Source organism: Indicator indicator, chromosome 20 (genome assembly GCF_027791375.1).
Source record: "Indicator indicator isolate 239-I01 chromosome 20, UM_Iind_1.1, whole genome shotgun sequence".
NCBI lineage: Eukaryota > Metazoa > Chordata > Aves > Piciformes > Indicatoridae > Indicator > Indicator indicator.
Genome location: NC_072029.1, coordinates 10,559,117 through 10,567,082, shown reverse-complemented (window position 1 = coordinate 10,567,082; position 7,966 = coordinate 10,559,117).

Below are 7,966 nucleotides of genomic sequence, written 5' to 3'. Positions count from 1 at the left end.
AAGCCGCCTCCGGGGCGCTCAGCTCCGCCGCCACCTGCCGCTGCCTCTACACCGCCCGCTCCGGGGGTCTCGCAAGCCGCCGTTGCCGCCGCTGACCGGGAAGCCCCGCGTCCGCCCAAGCAGAAGGGAAAAGGGAAGGGCTCCTTCCTGGCCGCCGCCGCCTCCCGTTCTCACTTCCTCCCCAATATGGCAGCCATGGCGGCGCCTGCAGCCGGCAAGTCCCGGCCCTCTCGCGCCGGGCAGAGGCGGCGCCGGCGGCAGGGCAGGGGGGTGACGTCACCCTCCGTAGCGCCGCTCCACGCCCCGCCCCTCGGCTGGGAGCTGCAGCGCAGGCGCAGCTCTGCTCGGCCCGGGCCCCGTGAGCGTTGCAGGGGGCAGGCGCCAGGGGGCTGCGGGATGTGGGGGGAGCTGCGGCGGCGCTCCGAGGGGCTACGACCGGAATTGTCTTCTTTTCGCCTTACCTGGCGCAGTCCCCTGCTCCGCCGTGCAGCAAGGGGAGACGACAAGGGTGCTCGCCTTGGCTGGGAGCCGCCGAGCACCTTCGGGCTGACCGCAGCGGTCCCGCGCTGCGCTGATGGGCAGTGCCGGGAGGTGTTTGCAGACGTCGGAGAACTCAGTATTTTCCAAAGTGCCCAAGAACTTTGTTGCTTCCGGCGCTGGGGAGCAGAGCGTTTGGGCTAGTGGCATCAGGGAACATCTTCTGGTATAGGTGATCATGCTTTGGCAGAGGGGTTGGAGTAGATGATCTCTGGAGGTCTCTTCCAGCCCCTGACATTCTGTGGTTCTGCGATTCTGGTGTCACCTCCGGTGGTGGGAGCTTCTCCCTATTTTTTTCATCCCAGTTTAAAAGAGTCTGCATAGGATTTTTCTGCTAAGGTTGGCTTGTTGCAACTTTTATTTATTTATTACAGGGAGCTCTAGTTCTAGTCAATCAAAATAGAAGGACTACATCTAGACTAAAAACATCAGGTAAACCGTGCTGATCAGAGATGTGATCTCAAGAGTCTCAGGAGCTTGCCAGCTGTACCTCTTGCATCCAGGAATGACCTTCCAAACTGGGGCAAAGTACTAACACAGCTTGCCTAAGTTAAGTCTGATTTCTGACAGAGTCATGGTTTGTACTGGAAATTCTTCAAATAGCCTTGAAGTTAAGAAGAAGAAACTTTATTCCTAATAAATATTACTAGGCTACTTTTCCTGCAGCCCAAGATGCCATTTGCAAGGGCTGCAAGTGCATATTGCTGGCTTGTGTCCAACTTCTCATCCACTGAGCACCCCCAAGTCCTTTTCTGCTGGGCTGCTTTCAGTTTCATCATCCCTCAGCCTGTATTGATATCTAGGATTGCCCTGACCTAGGTGCAGGACCTTGCACTTTGCCTTGTTGAACTTCATCAGATTCTCCTCAGCCCACCTCTCCAGCCTGTCCTGGTCAATCTGGATGCCACCCATCCTGTCCTTCAGACCTATCAACCACATCACTCAACTTGCTATCATCTGCAGATTTGCTGAGGGTCCTGTCAATCTTGCTGTCAATATCATTGGTGAAGATATTGAACAGCACTGGTCCTAGTACAGACCCTTGAGGGACACCACTTGTCACCCCTCTCCATTTGGACTTCAAGCTGTTGACCACTACCCTTTGGATGTGATCATCCAACTAATTCCTTATCCACTGGACAGTCCACCCATCGAATCCATATCTCTCCAGCTTAGAAAGAAGGGAGAGACTATGTCAAAGGCTTTACAAAAGTCCTGATAGAAGACATCTGCTGGTCTTCCTTTGTCCACTGATACAGTTACATCAGCATAGGAAGCCATTAGGTTGGTCAGGCAGGACTTGCCCTTGGTGAAGCCATGCTGGCTGTCTTGAATCACCTGCCTGTCCTCCATGTATTCCAGTATAGCTTTCAGGAGGATCTGTTCCATGAGCTTCACAGGCACATTGGTGAGGCTGCCAGGTCGGTAGTGCCCAGGGTCCTCTTTTTTTAGGCACTCAATGTAAGAACACCTCCAGAAAGGAAGAAACTTCACAATGAGGTGATTCTCAAGAAATTAGGTGCTTGGGCTTGCTTACCTTTTCAGTGTTTCAAGCAGTAGACACTCCTCAAAGACAACAGACACATGCATAGCTAATGACTCATTTGAACCATGTTGAAACAGACAAATGTAAGCATGCATGAACTTCCTGCTTGGAAGCTGTTGGTTCTATGCAAGCTCACAGGAGAACTGGCTGATGGTGTCTCTCCTGCTGGCTGTGGGAGCCCTTACCAAATGAGCTGAACTGATTGAGCCTGCTCTCAAATCCATTTCAGCGACTCTGTCATGAAGTTTCTCTTCTCTGATTTGCTCTTCAAAATACTCAGCACCCATTCTTTCAAATGGAGTCTGACAAGGATGCAGTGTGTTCAAAGAGGGCAGTATGTTATCTCTGCTGGCCATAACAACTCAAACCAGCAGCCTTGAGGACTTGTGTTTAAAGATGTGGCAGAGAAGAGACCAAACATTCCTGGTAGATTTCCCATTTTGTTGCAATTACAGAACACTCCTTTGCCAACTGGAAGAATATTTACTGTCTTCTATATTGTTTTGAAATGTCTGCAGCTTTGTGTGTGTTTTGTTTTGTTTCATCCTTTAGGATAAAAAACTTTAAAAGTAACATAATAATAATTTAAAAAAAAAAATCAGTTGTCATAAAATGTGAATCTTTCTGTTTGGATTTTAAGCCTAGAAAGACCCTGTAAATCAAATACATTTTATTTATCTAACAAATAAATTTGGCAAAGTTTCAGCAGGGATCAATGTGTTTTACTTAGAAGTAGTTTATCTCAGAAGTTTGTGTTTACTAACCATGTTTCTTCTCATTTATGATCTGTGCAATAAACCTCTGTAAATGATTTCCAGCTCCTTCAGATTTTCAGCAATAAAACCATGCTAAGCAAAAGGAATTGGCAAACCTGAGCTTCACAGTGAAGCTGTATCTGGATAATGATGTCATCAACCATCAAAATTATTCCAGCAGACTAAAAGTGATTCTTGATTTCGTCTTAAAAGAATATGGCATATTTGAATAAATCTTTAACCCAGGTGTTTGTGGCAGAGCAAATTAAAGCTACTTCCTCCTGCCCTATAAAGAATTCTGGGATTCATTCATTCACAATAGTTGTTGACATTTAGTGTCCCTAATGCAAGCACAAGCACTCTTCTCATTTTAATTTGCAGTCTGGGAAAATGCAGCCCATGGCTTCTGAGAATTTAAGGTACCTTCCAGGTAAAATTTATTCCAAATTTGCAAGTCAATTTGTAGGACAAAAGAGGGATTAGTCTGCCAGATACAATGTACCTCAAACAAAGTTCTTTGTTGCTTGTAACAGGCTCTGTGAATAAAGGCTATTAAGATGATTTATGAGGTCTGGCATTGTTGCATGACAGCAGGAAAAACATAATTAAAAGTAGCAACATTTTATGCTTCAGACACCTTATTCAAATACATTGTAAAGTTTTTACCAACAGACTGTGCCTGGTCAACTCAGCTCAAAAAACTCAATAACTAAGTAAATTGTTGAGATTAGCAGGCTGGTGGATGTAGTGTGGTGGCCTAAAATACAACTGGAGTCCAAATAGATTATCTGAAGCTCTCATTCAGATATAGAATAGAATCATAGAATCAAGAAGGCTGGAAGAGACCTCAAAGATCATCGAGTCCAACCTGTCACCCTAAACCTCATGACTATCTAAACCATGGCACCAAGTGCCACGTCCAATCCCCTCTTGAACACCTCCAGGGATGGTGACTCCACCACCTCCCTGGGCAGCACATTCCAATGGCCAACCACTCTCTCTGTGAAGAACTTTCTCCTCGCCTCCAGCCTAAACCTCCCCTGGCACAACTTGAGACTGTGTCCTCTTGTTCTGGTGCTGGTTGCCTGGGAGAAGAGACCAAACCCCTCCTGGCTACAACCTCCCTTCAGGTAGTTGTAGACAGCAATGAGGTCTCCCCTGAGCCTTCTCTTCTCCAGGCTAAACAGTCCCAGCTCCTTCAGCCTCTCCTCGTAGGGCTTGTGCTCAAGGCCTCTCACCAGCCTCGCTGCCCCTCTCTGGACATGCTCCAGCAATTCAACATCTTTCCTAAACTGAGGGGCCCAGAACTGGACACAAATGTCTAAATGAAAAAAAATGTTCAAATTAATATTTGACTTCTGGTTGCTTGAACACTGGAATAGCACCAGAACGGGTCTGAAGCAGCTCATTATCTATGAACTGCAAAACAATTCTAAGTAAAGGCGTCCTCCACAAGACACAGATCAAAACACTGTCAGCATATTAACACGCTTAACTACAGCTTTCCAAAAAAAAATCTTTAGATAGATGCCAATCATTTTGTCTAACAAAAAACATTGCCTATCATTTGCAACATTAAAATGAGGTATAGACAACACACACAAAATGCTGAACTTCAATCTTGCCCTTACTCAAAGATATCTGCCAAACCCCCTAGGAAACCGTGATTAGTGTAGCAGTAGCAGGAGTATTATTGTGGCTGCATTTATATTACAAATTTATGTTACCTTAAGCACAAGTTACCTGCAGCATTAACAAGTACCACTCTTCAGATACTTCAAGGTGTTTCCTAATTGTAGGAATGTGTATGTAAACTATCCAATTCTCATAGCTCCAAAGCCACCATGTTTTTCTGAGATGTCACTCCAAATACAGATTTTTCTCCAAATACACAACAATGCAAACCCTTACCTTTAATGTACCCGTTAGATTTTCAATATTGTTTTTGTCAGCTGTTACTGCCTCTTCTTCACACAACTTAGCTTCATAGAGCTTTACTAAGGACTCTGCTCCTTGGGTGTTCCTCAGCACCAAATTTACAGATTTTAATCTGAAAAACAGTGATCTGTTAACTGAGCATTCAGTACCAACATTCAACACATTTGTGTCTTTCAGCTTTTGCATATCACAGGATACCCCTTTATACAGTGTTAAAATGTTAAATCCCTTTTCCTTGAGCAGTATTAGTTATACTATGTCATTATTTTGAAGAGAAAACTGTAAACTGTGTGATGGGACATGGCCTATTACATACTTATCTATGTAAATAGAAGACATGGAATAAACTTGGTTCATGTTCTGAGTAACAACACTGAGCTCAGAGCACAGAGCAGGAACTGAAGGTGAACCAGCAGCTTGACTGAAAAACTCTTCACATTTATATGAAATTCTAAAGCTTCTTTTCACTCCAGCAAACAATATGATGTGGGTTTTATCTCCTGTCCCTGTCAAGTTTAGGCTTTTATGTGAACCAGAAGGATGAAACATACTTTTTGAGGATGCATCTGCAAATACACATTAACAACAAAAATTATGAATAATTCTAAAAAACAGTCTTATTTTTACTTATTAACTGGAAATGCATAAAACCCAGAAAAACCTCTAGTTTGTTCCCCATCACCAAGATCATATTTAATGATTTCTAATAGTGTTAGACTAATTCAAAGCAAAAGGTATTTGAGAGCTTCTGTCTTGAGATTGTGCAAGTGATTGAGCAAGAGCTTATTTTCAGTGATTAAAAACCACCCTTTGATAGAGCTTATGGAGTCTTCTCTGGTACTTTTGCCTCCACTGTGATTAAGAGTAGTTCATCAGGAACCTGGGGGAAAAGAAAAAGTCTAAATAAATGCATTTTTCTGAATCTGAATTTATAGTTACCAAAGGAATAAAAAGCCCTTAAATGTAGCAGTTAAAATCTCGTCTTTTCATATGTTTCTTCAAAACCTAAAGCTCAAAAGGTATTGGTGTCTGGGAAGGGCTGTATGATTTCTTAGGGAAGGACCTCAAAAGCTTGCTTAAGCAGTGTTAGCACGTTCCCTTCCTTCCTGTTTATTCATTCCTGTGGCTAACTGCCCAAGTTTGTCATGCTTCTGTCAGCCAATGAAAATCAAAGACAGAATCAGTTTAAGATGTGTGGGGTTTGCCTCCCACTGATGCTGCTCCAAAATTTATACCTGGCTAGATCTTTTTATCCAGTTTGTGCATCAAAAAATGCCAGGGTCTATGGCTGGTGAAGGAAGTGGTGTTTTTCAGAGTCACTACACACACAGACAGAGTGACTGTTAAAATCTGTCTTTATTTCTTTCTGTCACTCTGTTTATAAAGACTCAGCTCTTCACTCAACAAATCTGAAACATGTTTATACTCAAAATCATACCTGAAATCTATTGGCAAAAATACATGTTATGAAACTCTATTTTATAAGCTCTACAGAAATCATGCCAGGGGAGAGGAATCCAAACCTTTTTCTAGTTGTTCTATCCACAGAATTATCTCAGTTCTGACATTTATTGTTGGTGACACCATACAAGATAGGCAGAGCAGAGCTGACTTTTGAAGTCCAGTTTGGAATTGCTCAGCTCAAAGCACTTTTTCAAGTTGTGTGCTGAAGAGATTTCTCTGCCAATGATAAACAAACCATTCACAGGGAGGGAGAGGGTGGGACAACTGTGCCTCAAAATCAACTTTTTATATGAAGTTTCTGCTGACCTCACACAGTCTCACCATCCTGACTCCAAATCTTCCCGTAAATGGATGTGTGCCTTGTATGCAGTCAAGTTAAGGAATCTTCATTAGCTGGAGAGCTGCCCTAGGTGAAGGGAGTGGAGTGTGTGTGCACATGCATGCACATGCATTGGTCGTGGTGCAATTCATACCTTTTTCTCCATCTCCTCAGAGTCATGTCTTCATCAAGCTCATTTACCATGCTGGCCACAGGACACACTAGAAAGGTTTGGTCAGTTTTTCAAAATGGTTAGTAAAAGCCATTTTCACAGAATCACAGGATGTTAGGGGTTGGAAGGAACCTCAAAAGATCCTCCAGTCCAGCCCCCCTGCCAGAACAGGATCACCTAGAGCAGATCACACAGGAATCCATCCAGATGGGTCTTGAATATCTCCAGAGAGGGAGACTCCACAAACCCCCTGGGCAGCCTCTCCCAGTGTTCCATCACCCTCACAGTGAAAAAATTTTTCCTTGTGTTTGCATAGAACCTTTTTTTTTTGTTTTTAAATCTGGATGTTTGCCAGATCTTACGACATGGAGTTACTATGTGGGAAAGCAACACTTCTTGGTGGTGGTTATTCAGAAGCTTTGGTGCTAAAATGCTGATGTAGCACACTAAGGAGTGGCTGAATAAAGAAAAAAGAATCAGGTGAGGGATAAGCCAGACACTCATCACTTTCTGGCAGCATCTACAGAGCTTTTGTCATCCTGGGTAAACTTCCATCACATCCAGGTTTCATTCATGTAGGTGATCAGTTTTCAGCTTTTATATAGCCCTACCCTATAATGGTTTTCCTTGATATATTTGTTGCTTTCCCAATGTCCAGAAGGCATCCCAAGCACTTTTTAAAAAAGCATAGCTTCTAATACCATCTTTCTTGCCCCTTCTTTTAGTTATATTTCATTCTCTCTTTTGTGAGTACATTCACAACATTGAAGATCAAAGCATTTCCTGATTTATTTGACTTTGCTGCCATTTAGCTGTCCTTGCCTCAGCTCATGGCTATCCTCTCCTCTTTTCCCTCATAGCAATGACAGGGCACAATTTTCTCTTCCTCCCAGAGTTGCCACAATGTTTTCTACTGCATCACTCCAGCCATCAAATCATCTGAGAGAATCACTTCCATCACGATGTCTCCCAAAATGGTGAATAAAGTGGGCAAAGACAGAAGAACAGTGAGAACCAATACTGGAATTAATAAAACATGGATTCATCTTCAAAGCCACTCATCCTCCTGACCATGATACTTCTAAGTTCTTCTTCACTAGACATCAATGACCTTATTGTTTTCTGAATCGTTTGGAGGACATTATAAAGCATTACCAGAAATAAGGAGGAAAAAAAATGAATAGTGGAACTGAAATTGCCATTGTGATTCCCATGCCTTTTAAGTAATTGGATTC